This window comes from Carcharodon carcharias, chromosome 2 (genome assembly GCF_017639515.1).
Source record: "Carcharodon carcharias isolate sCarCar2 chromosome 2, sCarCar2.pri, whole genome shotgun sequence".
Lineage (NCBI taxonomy): Eukaryota > Metazoa > Chordata > Chondrichthyes > Lamniformes > Lamnidae > Carcharodon > Carcharodon carcharias.
Window position 1 is genome coordinate 87954249 of NC_054468.1, and position 20962 is coordinate 87975210.

The 20962-nt window shown below is 45.4% G+C and overlaps 1 protein-coding gene across 1 annotated transcript in view; it reads right to left on the reverse strand.

Moving 5' to 3' along the window:
• Positions 1-20962, reverse strand: part of LOC121272622 (alpha-1,4-N-acetylglucosaminyltransferase-like) — a 79977-nt gene that overhangs the window by 33517 nt on the left and 25498 nt on the right. The window lies entirely within an intron of this gene.

The following is a 20962-nucleotide window of genomic DNA, read 5'->3' on the forward strand; positions in this document are numbered from 1 at the left end:
GCTATGTACTTTAAAAGAATGTCGTTAGTTGACCATGTGACTGTATTGACCAATTGCTACACAGCGTGGGCTTCTTGGATAACTGTAAGTCTAGAGCTGGAGGTGATTGAAGAAGCACGCAAGGTGTTAGTGCTTTGTTCTTAGTTACAATAAACCACCAGTGTTTGTTCAGCTAATCGGTCTCTCTGCCTACATTGTTCCAAGCGCCAACTAATGTGTTAATATCAAGGGTGCAGCTAGCATTTGCCAGACAAAGCAAGCCTAATAACCAAAAGCATAAAACTGGTGATGAGGATAAACTGGATCAATTGACGGCAATCAAAAAAGTTGCGGTAAGCCAGCTATGTTACTTCGCCACTACCTTGAAAACTGCTTGAAGGTGCAATCTCCTTAGTCATTGGATATGCTGCAGTTAGGTATCTTGAACCATTTGACTCCATTCCCAATGACTGGTCTCACTATATCGAACACCTAGCGTTCTTTACCACTAATGACATCACAGGGGAGGACAAGAAGAATTCTTTTGTCCACATGTGGGAGCAAAACATATGAGCTGGTCTGCAGCCTCATGTCACCTAACACCCCTGATATGAAGACTTTCGACGATTTAGTAATCATTGTAAAAAAACACCTGAAGACAAAGTCCTTAGTCACTATGCAGTGTTTTAAATTCAATTTGAGGAATAGGATCCCAGGAGAGACAATCATTGGCTATGCAGCTGCTTTAAAGGAATTAACGGAAAATTGTGAGTTCAGAACTTCAATTAGTGACATGTTAAGAGACCGATTGACATGCAGAATCAGGGAAGATGCTATCCAAAAGCTGTTGCTATCTGAAACGGATCTAGATTTCATTAAGGGATTAGAATTAGGATCAGCCATGGAAAGTGCCGTTAGAGACTCAGAGGCCATAAAAGATACACAAAATGGCGCTGTCCATATTGTAGGGCAGGAAGGGCCAGTAACAAATGGCGTGGAAATGTTGGACTCCGCAGAAAGGCAGGGAATGCCCTCTATTTACAGACCATTGACGAACAACATTGCAACAGTGAAAACCCACAACATTAATGAGAGAAATGCATCCAGGCAGCCTGCAGGCGATTGACAGTACAGAAATATCGAATGCTTTTTCTTCCACTGTAATGGTCACATAATGCGGCACTGTCGAGATAGTCTGAGGCAGCATTTTAAAAACAAAGGTAGAAATCGTGAAATCTGACTAGTTGAAGAACCAGAGGAAGCAGAATCTGTCATCTATTCATTATACAACCTGAAAGTGGGTAGAACTGAGCCAATCCAGGTAGTCAGTAGAGTCAATGATCAACCCATCAAGATGGAGGTCAAAACTGAGGCATCAATGTCTGTCACAGGAGAACATACATTCAGACACTTGAATAAAGAAGTCCATCCTTTAGGTTTGGAAGAATTGGGCACTAAATTAAAAACATATATGGGTGAAGAAATAAGAATGGAAGGGCTATGTCAAGTCCTGCTGCAGTGTGGGGATCAGCCTGCAAATTTACCCTTCATAGTAGTAATTGGGGTGGGCCCCATTTTAATTGGTTGCAACTGGCTCAAAAAGATTAAATTGCAATGGGCTGAGATTTTTCAAATCAGAATGAGAAACTTACAGGAATTGTTACAAGAGTACGTTTCCATTTTCAGTGACCAGCTAGGAAGGATTTGTGGGCTGCAAGCCAAAATCCACGTAGACCCAAATGCAATCCCCAGATTTATCAGAGCCAGACGAGTCCCTTATGATCTATGGGACAAGGTCAAGACCGAGATTAACAGGCTGGAAAAGTTTTGTATCTTACAACCAGTGCAATTTTCCAAGTGGGCAGTACCCATACTGAAGCCAGGCCAAAGTGTTCGCGGTGACTATAAGTTAACTGTAAACAGAGTGGCCAAACTTGATAGACACCCAATACCGAAGATTGACAAATTATACTCGAAATTGGCAGGAGGCATCACATATTCAAAACTCGACATGAGCCACGCCTGCCAGCAGGTAGAGTTGGAAGAAGGCTCTCGGGAATTCGTGACCATCAATACACATCGAGGATTGATTCAATATACTCGACTACCTTTAGGGTCTCATCGGCGTGTGCTATTTTCCAGTGTACCATAGAAAATCTGCTTCAGGGACTGCCCCATGTCATTGTTTATCTGGATGAGGTCTTAGTCACTGGATGAACTGAAGAAGAACATTGAGCTAATTTGGAGGAGGTGCTGAAATGTATCTCACATGTGGGACTGTACTCGAAGTAAGAGAAATGTTTTTTCCAAGGCAAAGAGGTAGTATACTTGGGCCATAAGGTCACATCACAGAGCCTGCATCCCGTGGAAGAAACGGTCAAGGCTTTTCGCGAGGCACCTGCACTGAGAAACAGTACAGAACTAAAGACCTTCTTAGGCATGATCCGCACCAGGATGCGTTTCTGAAGGTAAAGCGATTGTTAAGATCATCGGCTCTACTGGTCCACTCTGACCCAAAGAAAGAATTGATTTTAACTTGCGACACATCCCTTTATGGAGTAGGAACTGTATTTTCACATCAGATGCGGATGGCTCTGAACGACCCATTGGTTATACATCTCACACGCTCAGTGCTGCAGAGCGATGATATTCTCAGATTAAGAAGGAGGGCATGTCTGTTGTGTTTGGTGTTCGGAAATTCCATCAATACCTCCATGGTCGACATTTTCACTTTATATCCGATCTCAAGGCTTTGCTGGGATTATTTGGAGAGGATAAAGTGATATACCATATCGCTTTTGCTCGCGTCCAGAGGTACTGATATTGGCTGCTTACGAATACACTTTTATTCACCAATTGGGAAGCCAGATCGCACAGGCTGATGCACTGAGCTGCCTCCCCCTGCCAGATAACGACATAAAGGTTCCAATTCCCCAGGAACTTGTCTGAGCACTAATGTTTTTGGATTCCTCCCAAGTCAGGCCAAACAAATCTTTGAGTGGAAAACCAAGATCCATTTTTATCTCATGTCTGGAGGTAGGTTTTGAATGGATGGTCAGGCGAGTTAAAGTCTAGCGACATGAAGCCCTATTTCAATCGCAGATATGAACTCACCTGCCAGAATGGTATATTGCTCTGTGGAGCAAGGGTTACCATGTCCCTGAGAGGGTGAAGGCCATTACTGGTCGAATTACAAAGCACTCACCCTGGCATTAGTAGGATGAAGATGCTCACGCGCAGCTACTTGCAGTGGCCAGGAATGGATGCAGACATCGAAACCCTAGCCAAAAGCTGTCTTCAATGCCAACAGGTACAAAAGCTCCCCCCCCCCCCCACCCCCTGTTAGCTTCATTGCACTCCGGGAATGGCCAGGGCGGTCATGCGTGCCCCTCCATGTCGACTATGTGGGGCCCCTCTTGGGCACGATGTTCCTTTTACTAATAGATGCCCACTCCAAGTGAATGGATGTCTACAAAGTCCAGTCATTTAAGTTTGCTGCCACCATAGACCATTTGCAACAGAATTTCGCAGTGCACAGGTTACCAGAGGTGCTCATGTCAGACAACAGGACTGCATTTACCAAAAGGTTGTTCAACAGGTTTACGACCCTCAACGGAACAACTCGTATCAAAACCTCACCTTACCACACCGCCTCTAATGGTTTGGTTGAGTGGGCGTCCAAGCTTTTAAGTCTGGGATGAAAAAGCTAGATGGGGTTTCCATCAGCACTAGATTGTCACGGTTCCTGATGGCAAACTGGACGATGCCACACACGACCACCGGTATTGCCCCCACTGAATCAGTAATGAAGAGACATCTCCACACCCGTCTAACTCTTATCAGGCCGAATTTAGAGGGAAGGGTGGAGAGAAGCCAAGAGGTCCAGAAGGCTAGACATGATGGCCATAATCGTGACAGAAATAAGCCTAGAGCTGGAGGTGATTGAAGAAGCACACATTGTGTTAGTGCTCTGTTCTTAGTTCCAATAAACCACCAGTGTTTGTTCAGTTAATCGGTCTCTCTGCCTACAATGTTTCAAGTACCAACTAATGTTAATATCAAGGGCGTACCTAGCGTTCGCTAGGCAAAGTGAACCAGATAACCAAAAACATAAAAAAACCTGCACAAATGCAGCCAAAAAATATTCCTCCATCACATGGATGCATGGGGCAGAGAAACCAAGAAATTATAGGCCTGTTCATCTAACATCTATTGTACAGGTACTTGAAGGGCAACAAAGCTAATCACTTCCTTCTACGTTGAATACATAACTGTTTTAGTTACAATTTGTCTTCTGCTGCTGAACTAATCTCCTCAGTAGACGAATAATTTGCTTTCAAGTCCGTGAGCTTTACTTTTAGCCAGCAGATTCTTATGTGGAACATTATCAAACATTTCCTGGAAGTTCTAACTAAATGGTTGATCACCCTCCTTGCCCCATGTTTGCCGATATTGTAAATAGTTCTCTCTCTAGGTCTTGTCCCTCTTTCCTTTAAACCTTCTGTCTTCACCCTGTCCTGAAAACAACCCTTGACCTCACCTTCCTTGAAACATGCCCTCCCATCTCCAACTTCACTTTCAGCCCCAAAGTCCTGGATATGTTATCGCCATCTCCCAACTCTGTTCCCATCTTTCCTGGAACTTCATAGCCTGAGTTCCATGCTTGGCGTGTCAGCCAAGTCGGCAGGAGAGGAAACAGATGTGGAATCCGCTCCCAGACGCGGTTGATTTGCAAACACGGTTTCCTGCTGGATGGCCAATTAACACCCACCCAGCGTGAAACGCCTCTTCTTAATGTGCGGGAAGGGCCGGGCAGGGGCAGGAGCCTGTCGAGCGCCAGGTCCAATGGTGACCCGGAGGGTGCTATAAAACCAGCGAAGGCAGCTCCCTGAAGGCTGCCAGTGGAGAATCTTTGGAGTCGGTCCAGGAGACCAGCGGCTGGAAACATCTGGCAAGAGGGCAAGTTCGGTGGGCACTAAGCACCTCGTTTCTCAGACAAGTGGTGTCAGGCGGGACACTCTCGTACCCAGGGATTTAAGGAGGAGGCCCCCCTTCACCTGACCAAAAAAGCCTGGAAGGAAGTGGCAGCCCAGGTCAGCAGTGACACTGTTGTGCATAGCACATGGGTGCTGTGCCGCAAAAGGTTCAACGACCTGCTGCACTCAGCAAGGATGAGTAATGAGTTGTCATGGATCAGTGTGGAGAAGTGTTAACATCTGGCTGTCCCTCCCTGGAGCTCAAGGGTGTTGGAGTCTGAGCGCCAACTGTCACTGATACCGGAGCTGGCCAAGGAGGTGAGCCCTGGCCGCTTGACTGAGTGCCTGCGGCTCGAGTGCCACGACTCGGATGTGCCCTGCAAGGTGTCCCTCAGCTGGGGTTGGCCAGGCTGCAATGGCGCTGCAGGTAGAGAGTGGACCAGTAAAAGCTCCTCTGTCCTTTCAGGAAAAGAGGAGCCATAACAACATTGAGAGGTCAAGGAAAGCCGGAGGTCTCCCAAGCCTTCTAATCATGACGAGGTTTGAAACAGATGCTTTGTAGCTGGAGAGCCACCACCCACCTCAGTCAGCCAGCCATGGAGAGGCAGGGTCTCTGGTGAAGGTAAGAGTGCAGTGCACAGAGGTGAGAGTTTTGGATTGTGCAACGATTCTAGTGTAGTTTCTTCATTGATGGGAGCCTCAAACCCAGAGTCCCCATTGATCATTGAAAGATGATGGCACCATGATGCAGATCTCCATTGTCTCACCAGGGTGCCTGGCATGCACAGTGACAGTGCGATGATTCAAACTAATGACATGTCGTCATTCTCCCTTAGATTTGACAGCACACACTCGAGTGCAGCATGCTGAAGAGCCACCCTTGACACCAGAGGACCACGGGGCTTAAAATGCACCTGCATCACACCCCCTCTCTGAACCAGGCACCAGTGCAGACACCAGCACCTCGGTGGGCATTAGATCGTCAGTGAGAACATCAGTGCACAGCGGTGAGGGCACTTCATACTCACTTCAGGGGCAGACGGAGGCAGAGAGTGCCCAGGGTGTTGGCAGAGAGGGACTGCTGGAGACCAGGACCATGCTGAACAGAAGGCAGATGATGAGCCTCTGGAGTTGTCCATTAGTCAGAAGATGCTGAATGTGCAGCAGGATGTGCAGGAAAATCTGGCGGAGATCCATGAGGGTCTGCATGCCATGGTCTCTGTTGTGGAAGAGTACATGCGAAGCATCACACTCATCACCAAATGCACTGCCTCCTCCATGGAGAAAGTGGTGACTCTCATAGAGAGGCAATTTCAGGGACAGAATCAGGGGTTCCTGCAGTTGCACTTTGACCTGCAAGCCCTCATACAGGCAATGAATGCAGGCGACTAGTGGCTGTGTGGGAGATGGATGAGGCACCCAGTATCCCAGCTAGGTGCCCATCCATCAATGGTGAGCAGGGAGATCCAGAGCGACCTAATGTTGGTGCAGCAGCTGCCTGTCGTCTGTGGGCTCCTCTCAGAGCACTCTGGATGATGGCAGCAGGTCCTCTGCCCCTCTGCCAGTGACTGTTGCATCTGATGAGGCTGCGATGACTGGGGAGATGTCGGCCATGGCCAGCACTGGCCAGAGGACGACCAGCAAGGTCATTAAGGCCAACAAGACAGCACAGGCAGTGGGCTGTCTCCAATGCTGCTGCCAGCGACGAGGGGAGGTTGGGGGTGGGGGGGTGGGGCGGAGGGGGGTGTGGGGCAGAGGGGTGGTGGGTGTGGTGGGGGTGCAACAAGACACAGCACTTGCAAACATAAGTTAAAGGCACAAGAGGGACAGTTCACAGGTGATCTTCTGTTCTGCCATGTTTTGATAATATGTTTATCGGTGTGACCATTAACACCATATATGGTTATGTTCAGTTATTTGAGTGTCAACGTGATATAAATTTTGCTTTTGGCTTATTGGCTTGATTATGATTCACTGGGTTTTTTAGGAGCAGGGCACGCCAATATCTGATGCTGGATGCGAGTGGCTCTAAATTTCATTGCACAGTCACTGAGTTGGCTTTGTGTTCAATGGAAATGTCATTTCAAACATTCAGGATGGAGGCGGCACCCCTGGCATGAGGTGGAAGCAGATCTTTGGCAGCTGAGCTGAAGGAGCGCTGGATCAAGGCACCCCTGGTGTCCCTGCTCCCTGAAGGATGCAGATGTCTGCCTCCACGTCCTCAGCGTTCTCCTCACTGGGATCCTCTTCTGACTCACCACTGGATTCATCCTCTGTGGCCTGTGAAGCTGCCTCAAGATCATTTTCCTCCTGTGGGTCCCCACTTGCCAGTGCCAGATCGTGGAGAATGCAGCATGCAAACCACTATCAGTGACACCAGCTCTGGGTATGGGGCACCCCCTGGATGGTCCAAGCATCGGAAGTGCATCTTCAGAAGACCTATGGTCCTCTCCATCACCCTTGTGTGGCGGAGAGGCGTCATAAGCTACCTAGTCAACGGACAGCCCTTGTCACCCAGCAGCCATCCATCCAGTCGAGCTGGTGCAGTGAACAGCCTTAGCACTTGTGAGTATCTGAGGATGTAAGCATCATGGGAGCTGCAAGGGTACCATGCAAGACTTGCAGAATCTGCATCTTGTGGTCATAAACTGCCTGGACGCTCATGGAGTGGAAGCCCTTCCTGTTGACAAAGGCACCCAGCTGATCTGCTGGCACCTTGATGCCCACATGTGTGTAGCCGATGGCACCCTGGATGTGGGGGGAACCCAGCAATCGCTGCAAACCTTCTGGCTCGATCAGCCTGGCTGGCCTCATCCATTCAGAAATGAATAAATGTCATTACCGCCTGAACAGAGCATCAGTCACCAGCTTGACACAACTGTGGACAGCTGAATGACAGACTACACAAAGATCTCCCACTGGACACCCTTGGAAAGAGCCGGAGGCACTGAAGTTGAGGGCCACCATGACTTTCAGAGCCACTGGCATGGGGTATCCACCCACACAGTGGGAGCTGATCTCAGGGCCAATCCTCTGACAAATGGAGGTCACTGTCTCTCTGGAGAGGCGGAGACTCCTTCAACATTGCACCTCGGATATATTGAGGTAGCTGCATCGCCGCCTGTAAACCCTGGCAGCAGAATAGTGGCATCTTCTGTGGACCTATATGCCTCGGGCTACCTGTTAGCCCTGCACTCCTTGTGCCTGCGCCTCTCCTCCCAGAGGTCCCTCCCTTGGGAGCTGCATAGGAACACCTGGCCTCATCTCTCTTCTGCCCCTCTCTTCCTCCCCAGCAGTGAGCACAAATCCACATTACCAGGGTCACAGAAGGCTGTCTGTTACCTGGAAGGGCCCACATGGTCAAAATCCTCCAGGGGCGTTGGAGACACCAATGAGTCCTGAAATGAAGCCTGGAGCTGCTAAGACTGAAGCTCAGAACAGAGATGAAGCTGTCAAGTCCAACTAAGCAACCAGCAGCAAACTATCTTCTAAACTCCTCACTACTCACATTGGCAATGTCTCTAACCCTTTATATGCTGCCCTTGGATGGGGCATTGTTAAAAGTGGATTGCCCACTTGCTTGTTTTGCCTGTGCAATAAGCACAAAACCACACAGGCAATGTAAAATCATGAACAATTGCATTTTTAACTGGCCTTAAACAGCCTTTTAATTGTTGGTGGGCGCGGCTCTGACACCTGCGCGCTCCCGCCAACCTGAAGGTTGTGTGGGATGACATCGGGATGCTCGCCTGAAAGTAGGGAAAATCCCAAGTAGATCAACGGGAAGAGGATAACCAGGGAAAGAGTAGGGCCCATTAGGGACAAAGGGGGCAATCTATGAGTGGAGCCAGGGGACATCAGTAAAGCGTTGAACAAATACTTCACATCCGTCTTCACTCAAGAGAATGAGGAAGAAGGTATGGAACTCGGGGAGAGAGACTGCGAGGTTCTTGAGCAAATTGATATAGGGAGTGACAAGGTATTGGAGGTGTTTCCAGGCTTAAAAGTGGACAAATCTCCAGGTCCAGATGATTTGTATCCCAGACTGCTGAGGGAGGCAAGGGAGGAGATCGCAGGGGCTGTGACCCAAATTTTTAATTCCTCTCTGGCCAAGGGGGAAGGTGCCAGAGGACTGGGGAACAGTTAATATGGTTCTGCTATTTAAGAAAGGTTGTAGAGATAAGCCAGGGAACTACAGGCCAGTGAGTCTCATGTCAGTGGTAGGGAAACTATTGGAGAAGATTCTGAAGGAGAGAATCTATCTCCACTTGGAGAGGCAAGGTTTGATCAGGGATAGTCAACATGGCTTTGTCAGAGGGAGGCCATGCCTAACAAAGTTGGTTGAATTTTTTGAGGAGGTGACCAGGTGTGTAGATGAGGGTAGCGCAGTTGATGTAGTTCATATGGATTTCAGCAAAGCCTTTGACATGGTCCCAAATGGGAGATTTATAAAGAAGGCAAATGCTCATGGGATACAGGGTAATTTGATATGGTGGATTCAAAATTGGCTTAATTGTAGGGGACAGAGGGTGATGACAGAAGGATGCTTTAGTGACTGGAAGCCAGTGTCCAATGGTGTACCACAGGGATCTGTGCTGGGCTCCCTATTATTTGTCATTTATATAAACAACATAGATGACTATGTGGGGGGTAGGATTAGTAAGTTTGCGGATGACACAAAGATTGGCCAGGTGGTTAGCAGTGAGGTTGAGTGTCTTGGGCTACAGGAAGATATAGACGGGATGGTCAAATGGGCAGATAAGTGGCAGATGGAATTTATCCCTGAAAAGTGTGAGGTGATGCACTTTGGAAGGAGTAATTTGACAAGGAAATATTCAATGAACGGCATGACACTAGGAAGTTCTGAGGAACAAAGGGACCTTGGCATGTGTGTCCATAGATCTCTGAAGGCAGAGGGGCTTGTTAGTGAGATGGTGAAAAAGGCATATGGGACACTTGCCTTTATCAATCGAGGCATAGATTACAAAAGTAGGGAGGTCATGTTGGAGTTGTACAGAACCTTGGTGAGGCCACAGCTAGAGTACTGTATGCAGTTCTGATCGCCAAATTATAGGAAGGATGCAATTGCACTGGAGGGGGTGCAGAAAAGATTCACCAGGGTGTTGCCTGGAATGAAACATTTAAATTATGAAAAGAGGTTGGATAGACTTGGGTTGTTTTCGTTGGAGCAGAGAAGACTGAGACCTGATTGATGTGTACAAGATTATGAGAGGTATGGACAAGATGGATAGGGAGAAGCTGTTCCCCTTAATTGAAGGGTCAGTCACAAGGTGCCCTAAGTTTAAGGTGAGGGGCAGGAGGTTTAGGGTGGATGTGAGGAAAAGCTTTTTTACCCAGAGGGTGGTGACGGTCTGGAATGCACTGCCTGGGAGGATGGTGGAGGCAGGTTGCCTCACATCCTTTAAAAATTACCTGGATGAGCACTTGGCACATCATAACATTCAAGGCTATGGGCCAAGTGCTGGTAAATGGGATGAGGTAGGTAGGTCAGGTGTTTCTCACGTGTCAGTGCAGACTCAATGCACCGAAGGGCCTCCTCTGCACTGTGTGATTCCGTGATTGATGCTGTGATTCTATGACATCATCTCCTGCTTTTTCATGTCCATTCAGGTTGGGTGTGCACCCGCCTGCAAGGTATAAAATTCTCCCCCATGTTTGAATTCCTTCAATCAGGTTTATGACTTTGCCATTGTACCAAAACATGACTTGCAAAGTCACAAATGACATCTTACATGACCCTGGAAAAGGTAAACAATCCCTCGGTTCTTCACAAATCTGCAGAAGATTGGGAGGTGATCTTATTGAAACAGTTAAGATTCTCTTCCTGCTCCTGCACCATTACCTCTGGTGTCCTCCAAAGATCGACCCTTGATCCTATCCTATTTCTAGTCTACATCCTGTCCTTCGGCAAACTCACCCAATGGCACAGAGTCAACGTTCACATGTACACTGCCAACACTCTGCTCGATCTCACCATGGCCTCTATTGACTCCTCCATTGTTGCTAAATTATCAGACTGCTTATCCGACATCCTTTGCTGGGTGACTAGAAATTTCCTCCAATTAAACATAGGGAAAACTGTAGCCATTGTTTTCAGTTCTCACTCCAAACTCCATTTCCTAACTACTGATTCCATTCATCTCCCTGGCAACAGTGTGAGATTAAACCAGTCTGTTGATAACCTTGGTGTCACAATTGATCCGAAGAGAGCTCCCTAAGAAGATCTCCAACCTCATACTCATGCCATCACTAAGGCTGCTTATTTCCACCTCTGTAACATCGCTCAACATCTCTCCTGTCTCAGCTCATCTGCTGCTGCTGAAACTGCATTTATGCCTTCATCTCCTCTGGGGTCAACTTTTCCAACACTCTCCCGATATTCTCCAACATTCCACCCTCTGTAAACCTGAGATCATCCAAACATCTGCTCGTGCCTTACCTCACAGCAAGTCGCGTTCCATGATCCATCTCTGTGTTCATTGATGTACGTTGGCTCTAAGGCAAGCAATGTTTTCACTTTCAAATTCTCATACCTGCTTTCAAACACCCACCCCTCCCCTAATCTGTGATGTCCTTCAGCCCTAAAACCCTTTGAGATGTCTGTTCTCCTCTAATTATGGTCTTTTGTACCTGCCTAATTTTAATTGCTCCACCATTGGTGGACATGCCTTCAGTTTCCTCAGCCCCAACCTCTGGGAATAACCTTACTACTCTGCTTTGTCCCTCTGCCTCACTTTCCTCCTTCAGACGCTCCTTAAAACCTACCTCTCTGACCCAGCTTTTGGTCATCTCACCTTATATCTCCTTATATGGCTCAGTGTCATACTATATTTTGTAATTCTCCTCTGAACCACCTTGAGACATTTCACTACATTACTGCTGCTGCTTGTAGCTATTCTTGCCAGGAGCTCTGCTATCATGATATGCCACTGTCCTTAGTCTTGTACAATCCTCACACATCCACTGTAGCTCGCCTGCAACCTCTCTGTGATACAGGCCATCCAACTACACCTAGATCTCTTTCTGTTGCCCTCCACTTTGCCCTCTCAAAGAGATCTCTGTAGCTTTTCAGCTCTGATCAAATGGTCAAAATATCGACATTTTCTTTTCTGGATGTCACTTTTTGAGTTCTTTTCACCTTTACAATTTCAAGTACCTCTTCATTGGTCTTATTGTCTGTATATGGAATTTTTAACATACATCTCACCACATTTCAAAGCCCTCTATTTTCTTCCACAGATCTTTACTTATTGTCCAGATTTATGAGACATACAGCAAGCTGGATAGAATGTAGCATCTTATGAGTTTTTGTCCTTGTTGCAAACTTACATTTTCTTTATCAACACATCCTTCACCCAAACAAAATTACTCTGGCTATTTCTATTCTTTTGGACTTGATTTTCCAGCCAGGTTTCTCATTAGAAACATCAAACTTTATTTCTAGGCTGCCGCAGCAGTTACATGCTTCCATCAAGCTCCACAACTAGATGAATAACTCCCACTCTAAGGTTCCCTGCACTTAGACCTGATTCAGTCACACTTTCACATCATAGTATATAACACAGTAAGTCTTTAGGCTACAGTCACTACATTCCTTAAAGCCGCAATTACTACATCTATCTTCTAACTTAGGAAATCACATATCACATCTACCATCTTCTGTTATCATTTGTCCTAAATAGACAAACTTATCTACTTGCTCCAGAGTGACACCATCGACTTCAATCTTTACTTTAGTTTTTTCTAATGTATTCTTTTTATCATTGTTTTTGGCTTTTTGGTGTTCATAATCAATCTATATTCTGCTTTTGAATTTTACCTGATCTATGATATTTTGTAGGGCATCATCTGATTCTATAAACAGTGCTGTGTCTTCAACGTACCACAAGTTTGATATGTTCTTCCTTTCAATTATTAACCCTGGAAGTACATCTAATTCTCTAAATGTTTGTTGTGTGTACATATTAAATAATATTGGTGGCAGTGCACAGCTTCATCATACACCTCTCTTCACTTGAAACATATCTGATTGTCCATCTTCTAGCCTGATCCTACAGGCTCTGGAAAAATCTCACATCTTTACTGCCAAGGTCACAATTCAACAACATGTCTACTCACTTTTGGTGATAAACAAGATCAAATGCTTTTTCATAGTCTATGAAGCATATGTAAATGTTATTTTTTATTCATCTCAGTAGAGTTGCTTTAACATAACTTGTTGTTATTGTTGTAAATGTAGCGTTCATCGACATTCCCTTGTCAACTATTTAGCTGCTTCATCAAAAAATTCAATTTGATTCATTATACACGATCTACCCATTTTACCAATTCATGTTGTTTCTCTCTAATCAGCTCAAATTTCTCAAACAGCTCATTCGCTCTCTCCTTAGTTATAGATTCCAATGACAAGCCACGTTAGTTAGACAAACAGGTCTATAATTTCCTGGCTTCTCTCTCTAAACTTTTTAAAGTCATAGGGCAGAATTTTACCCTTGATGAGCGGGCGGACCCCACAGGCTCAGCGGTGGGTGCGCAGCCAATTCCCGCCGCCAAAACAGGGCCCGCCACCATTTTGAGTGGGCAGGTCAATTAAGGCCCGCCCAGCGGGCTGCCCGATGGGAATCGCTATGTGCTTCCTGTGCGGGGGTTGGGGGGGTAGAAGGGATTGCCCAACTGTCAAAGTGCGCTCTTTCACGCATGTGTGCGAAAGAGTGCACTGTTCCCTGAGACGAAGTGCTGCCTCAGGGAGCTAACTGACAGTCTAAAAAGCTTTAAAAATAGAAAAATTTAAAAATTATTAACATGTCCCCTTCATGTGACAACGTCACACGAGATGGGACATGTTAATAAGAAGCACAGAACCTTTATTAAGGTTTTTAAAAATGGACATGAAACCTCATCCTGCCGGTGGATGAGGTTTCATGTTTTTTCAGAAGCCCGCTGGGGCTCCTGGCCTGCCCACCAGCCTTAAGGTTGGACAGGCAGGGTCTTTAATTATCTTAATTATCCTGTCAAATGCCTCAATTGGCCATTGACAAGTTGGTGGGCGGACAGCTGATTTTGCTCTCCTTCTTACAGATTTAATGGACTGGGATGACGTCGGTGCTTCCATCATCCTGCGTCATTTGCATCGGCGAGCGGGCCCCACCCCCAACTCACCGACAGGAAAATTCTGGCCATAGACTTACATTTGCAATTTTCCAACCTGAAATTACAATTTCTGATTTGATAGAGCTTTGAAAGATGATGGCTAACATATTTGCAATTTCCACAACTACTTCCTTTAAATCAATGGCCAGGATTTTCCCTGAAATTAGCAAATTCCAAAAGCAGGTGGGGAAATTAATGTTTGACCAGCTGACAACAATGGCAGCTTTAACACCCCATATCGTGCGCAACCTGGTGCAAAAAATTGAGAGGCAAGGGTTTCGCCTCAAATTGTTGACGGGGCAGCCTCTGATTCACTCACCCCACATGAGCTCAAGCCTTCTGTAATCCAGGCACCATAATTAAAGGGTGCCCCTGTACGGAGCTAGTATGCTCCGAGGGAGCAAAATCTGGTTAAAAATTCATGGCTTCCAAAGAGAAGAAACATGCTGCCCCCAAATTCAGTGACACCTCTCTCAAATGCCTACTGGATGCAGTGGAGACCCACTGTTCTGACACAGCAGTTGGTAAAGGCTGAGTTATTTAAAGCCCCAGAGGGAAACTTTAAACAATTGTCATAACCTATATTTTCAATTGGTATGTTTGAGATGCAGCTCTAAATGCAGAAATGAAACCATTAAGCCTCAAAAGGTTTTTTTATATAAATTAATCAAACATTTATTAATTTAACAAGAAATTAAACACATACATGTGTCTACAAATTACTACCATAATAACTATTAAACAAAGCCCCTAAGTTATCACCCCCAGGTAAATCTTCCGCAAGGCAACAATAACGCAGAAACACCAGGCAAAGCACATTTCATGTTACGAATTCAAGATGAGGTTCCTTTCAATTTGGCAACTTTGCACTGTTATAGGGCTTACAGGCAGCTTAGATCTTACATGCCTCTGATTTACACACACACAACTCTTTTCTGTATATACCTAGCCTTCCCTTTGAATGTAAGTTCTCATTGTATCATCGGGCCCTTTGAATTCCACCTCTTCTAACAATAAAATCCCTTTCGTAGTACCAACATATTAGTAAAAAAAAACACATTGCTTGGTGCCTCCTAGCTAGGTGCAAGATTTCACCCCCAGTCTTTCATGGTTTATTCAACAAAATGCAAATGTATCCTCTACCTTACTGTTTAACATTGCAAAATTACGGTATGTAAAAGCACCCAGGCTAGTTGGCTTTAATCCAATTAAGACACACACACTCACACCCACAGACATAGACCCTACTACAAGTCCACTTTAAAATAATTTCCAATAATATTATGTACATTAATATCTTCATGACACCCGCCGTGATTCCTCTACCCCCGCTCTGGGAGAATAACCTCATCCAAGGTGACAAACCCAGCATGGGAGCTGGTGGCAGTGGTGGTCAGTGCCAACACCCTATGAAAGAAGACAGGCATCCAGTACAGGAAGAGGATAAATGATCTCTTCTGTTCTGCCAGTGTAAGTTACCCTTCTCATCACTCTCAACTCAAACACTCACAAACCCATCATACATCCACAGGATCTCACTCACTGCCAGCTCAAGGGACATTACCACTCACTGTCTCACATACACCTTCATCTCCTTTGCAGATCATGGCCTCATCCTGCCAATGGCACCACTCACCATCCACACTTCCCAGGCATCCTTCTCATTTGGCCTGCAAGTCACCTGCTTCCACTCTCTCCATCTGTCTTCAAGCAGAACAAGTTGGATCATAACAAAAGGTAAAGGGCCCAGACTGGGGGTGGAATGGCCGAACTGAGTTCCTGACCGACTTTGAGAATAGAGCCAGACACCTGGCAAGCGAGAATGAGGACCGTTCCTGTGCTGAAGCTGAGGTCAGCAGTGCTCAACCAAATAAAGACCCTGCAGTGTGACATCCATCAGACAATCATACTTTAATTGATGTCTCCTATTTTGCAGTCCCCTGCCATGCACTAATTATCTGTCCTTTCTTTCACAGGCACATCTGGGGAGCAACCCAGGGTGTCCACGAGCCAAACTATTGACTCAAGACCCAAAGACACCATGGAAGAGGAACCTAATGACAATCTCATTGAAGACCTGTCACAGCGCTCACTCACGCCCTCTGCCAGCGCAGAGACACACACCTTTATGAGACCTAGTTCTAGAGTAGCCTCAGGGTCACAATCTGGTGAGCACAGTCTGATCCACGACAGGTGAAGGCACGGACACCCCAGGGTACCAGCACTTGGAGGATATCCCAGGCTGCTGGTGCTCCAAGGATAGCTGGAGGCCAGGAATCTGCTAAGTCTAAGTCAGATGATGAGCCTTTGGATTCGGTCCCATCTCAGCTGCTGGAGCTGCAAAGACAAGCTCAGGAACATTGGCAAGGGATATCTGCTGCACTCCTCAGGTTACAAGGCATGAGGGAGGAGTCTATCCGCCTTCAGTCTGTGGTGATAGCATCATCATGTCATCGCATCGAAGTCAACACTGGTACAAAGATGGCCGCCATAGAGACCTTGGTCCAGGACATCAGTCCTGCAGCGCTGCATGAGCTGCACTCTGCCTTGTTTCTTTTTTTAATAATGCGCATAGGCCTTCAACAATGTAGCTGAGCTAACTTTACATTTTCCTAACATAAACACATATCTGCCGTGTCTGAACTCTATCAAGACAGGCTCCAGCATGTGCTATCTGACCTTCAACCCCCAGGTCAGGTGAGTCCATATATGAAACACAGTACCACATTGTATCTAATACTGGAGTCCACAACCATAATCAGCTATTATCATGACATTTCCTTTCTTTAAAAAAAACTTTTATACAAGTCAAGTACACAAAGTCTCATCTATTTTTTCACATTCTGTTTTGCTCAGCCTTTTTTGTCTTTTACTCATCTCTGTGTTTTTTCATATTTCTTCTACTGTGTAGTAATTAAGGTTTTATTTAGTGTGTAATGTACCTTTAAGAATAATACTTGTCAGGAAAGATCACATGATCTGTAATAAACAATAGGAGAATAGTGCGGGCTACCTCTTGTCAGTATAAAGATAGAATTAGAGTTGAAAGCACACATGTAGTTGTTGCTGAGTATATTGTAAATAAACTTAATGTTTTCCCCTTAGAACGTTGTCTGTGGATCAACTCTACTACAAATAGTACAACTCGGCCACACTACAACAAACTGACAATGAGGATAAAATGCGATTGAACAGAAGAAATCAAGTTAAACTGTACTTTGTCCAGTGATTGTAAGGAGCAAGCTCCATTAGTATTGAAGAAGTTATCCTCTCACAAAATGCCACAATTTAGGAGAATTGATCCTTTTGAACAAGCCAAAAATGATTGGTCTCAATACATAGAGTGCCTCAAGTTCTTTTATCAAGTGAACGAGATTACAAGGGAAGAGAAGAGGCTAGTGATCCTCATGAATACTTGGGGGAGCAAAACCTAAGTTTTGATTCGACGTTTGACAGCATCCAGTGCCTCATATTTGAAGAATTTTGATGAATTGGTGAACCTCATGAAGGGTCACTTTCAACACAAGCCCTCAGTTACGATGCAGAGGTTCAGGTTTAATTCGCGATAAAGAGCCCCGGATGAGACAATTGCATGCTAGGTGGCAAATTTGAAGTAGCTAATGAAACATTGTGAGTGCAGTACGACTCTGAATGGCATGCTCAAACATCGTTCAGTGTGTGGTGTGAAAGAAGACTCTATTAAGAAAAGAGTATTGTCCGAATGAATCTGGATTTCAAGAAGGCGCCAGAGATAACGTTGGCCATGGAAAGTACAGTCAGAAATTCAGAAACAATACAGGTCGCAAAATGGCACCGTCCTCCACATCAGGCAGGAAACTTCAAGCAAAAGTGGCGCGAAAAGGCAAGACTCTGCTGAGAAGCAGGAAACAGCCCCCGCCAGCCGAAGGATTAAAAAAAACTTAGCAGAAAAATCAAAGAATAATTTTAACAGAGATGTAAACAGTCAGTCTTCTAGCGATTGTCAGTTTAAAAAAATCGAATGCTATTATTGTCACAGAAATTGACATATCATGAGGCAGTTCAAGGAAAGATTCAAGCAGGCTTGTGAACAAAATAGAAGCCCAATGAAATCTACAATGTCGAAGACCCTGAAACAACAAATTCAAACATTTACTCATTGTTTAATCTGAAAACTGGAAAGAACTAGCCAATATTTGTTACACTGAGAGTAAATGGCAAACCTATTAAAATGGACGAAGACATGGGAGCTTCCGCTACAGTAATTGGGGAACATGCCTTCAGGTATTTGAATAATGGTGAACATCATTTAAGTTTAGAACAAACAACTGCCCAGCTAAAAACATAAACGGGTGAAGACATTCAAGTAAAAGGCATAAGCAGAGTAACTGTCCATTATGGAAGCCAATTGGCAAAGCTACCCGTGATGGTGGTAGCAGGTGAAGGGCCAAACCTCCTGGGGTGAAATTGGTTAAAGGATATTAAGTTAGAATGGACTGAAATTTTCCAGTTGAGAGCAAGTGGGTTACCAGAGTTGCTTAGAAAGTACATCACCGTTTTCAAAGATGAACTGGGGAAAATCCAAGGCCTGCAAGCCAAGACTCATGTGGATCTGGAAGTCGAGAATAGTGCTATATGCCCTTCGAGAGAAAGTTGACACTATGCTAAACAAACTAGAGAAACAGGGAATTATACAACCTGTTCAGTTCTCAGAATGGGCAGCACCAATAATTCCCATCCTTAAACCCAACCAAAGTGTCCAAATTTGTGTGAATACAAACTGACAGTTAATAAAGTAGCCAAGCTGGATAGGCACCCCAGTCCAAAAATCGAAGACCTCTACGCCAAGCTCACAGGCGAGGCAATGTACACAAAAACAAAAGTACCTGGAAAAACTCAGCAGGTCTGACAGCATCTGCGGAGAGGGATACAGTTGACGTTTCAAGTCCATGTTACCCTTCATCAGAACAATGTACACAAAGTTTGACAATGGGTCATGTTTATCAATAACTAGAATTGGATAAAGCCTTCTGGGAATTGGTCACAATTAATACCCACAAAGGATTGTACCAATATACCTGATTGCTTTTCAGCGCCTCCTCAGCTTGTGCCATTTTTCAGAGAATAATACAAAGCTTTCAGCAGGGGCTGCTCCAGGTTGTAGTCTATTTAAAAGCAAAATACTGTGGATGCTGGAAATCTGAAACAAAAACAGAAAATGCTGGAAAAAAACTCAGCAGGTCTGACAGCATCTGTGGAGAGAGAAACAGATTTGATGTATTGAGTCCGTATGAGAAGGGCCTTACGGAGTTGAAACATCAAATCTGCTTCTCTCTCCACAAATGCTGTCAGACCTGCTGAGCTTTTCCAGCATTTTCTGTTTTTGACATCCATTTTGATGAAGTATTGGTGACAGGATTCACTGAAAAAGAGCATTTGACAAACTTAGAAGAAGTCTTAAAACATTTCTTGCAAGCTGGAGAGTGTTGAAAAAAAGAAAAGTGCACGTTCCAAGCGAGGGAGGTAATCTATTTGGGCCACTGGATAGATTCACAGGGCCTCCACCCGGCTAAGGAGAAAGTGAAATCCATAAGGGAGGCACCTGCACCAAAGAGCACCTCAGAGCTCAAACCATTCCGAGGGATGATCAACCATTATGAGCAGTTCTTACCCAATTTGTCTACAGAGCTGATCCCCCCTGCATTCTCCAGTCAAAAAGAACCAATGTTGGTCTTGGGAGATGCCCCAGAAAAAAGCTCTCATGAAGGTGATACAATTGTCGCACTCGCCCAATCTACTAGTGCATTATGACCAGACAAACGAATTGGTGCTGACATGTGATGCATCTCCCTATGGAGTGAGAGCAGTGGTCCCTCATCAGATTGACAATGGCACAGAACGGCCTATAGGTTCACATTAAGGATGCTCACCATAGTGGAAAAGGGATACTCACAGATGGGAAAAGAAGGCCTGTCCATCATCTCTGGTGTAAAGAAATGTCACCAGTATGGACACGGCTGCCATTTTACTATTGTTTCAGACCACAAACCATTGTGAGGATTGTTTAGTGAGGACAAGGCTATACCACTCATAGCCTCAGTAAGAATACAATGATGGGCCTTATTCTGGCAGCATACAATTTACACTTTCGTACATAGGCCTGGCAATCCAATCGCAAGCGCCAATGCCCTTAGTCATTTGCCTTTCCAAGAAAATGATGAGCACCTCCTAGTTCTACAGGAACTTGTTTTGCTGTTAAATTTCTTAGATCCCTCACCAGTCTGTGCTCGATAGATCAGAGACTGGACAAGTCAGGACCCAGTCCTGTCTCAAGTAGGAGAAGAAGTGCTACATGGTTGGTCACAGGAGCCCATATCTGCTGAAATGAAACTGTACTTCAACAGAAGGCATGAAATAACCAGTCAGAATGGCAACTTAATGTGGGGAGCATGAGTGATAGTTCCTCCAAAGGGGAGGAAGCCTCTTTTAGTTGAACTACACAGCTCCAATTCAGGGATTACCCGAATGAAGACCATAGCATGTAGCTGTCTATGGTGGCCAGGAATGGATGGCGAAATAGAGAGTTTAGTAAAGCACTGTGTGCACTGTCAGCAACTGCAAACCTTGCCAGTGACAGCTCTGTTACACCCATGGGCATGGCCAGGTAGACCCTGGGTGCAGTTACATTGGACCTTTCCTGGGAACAATTATTCTGCTCATTGTTGATGCCCATTCAAAATGGTTGGGCATGTATGAGGTGAAGTCACCAACATCGACAATTGAGAAACTATGTCAGAGTTTTGCCATTCACGGACTACCAGAAGTAATCATTTCCGATAACAGCACTGTATTTACGA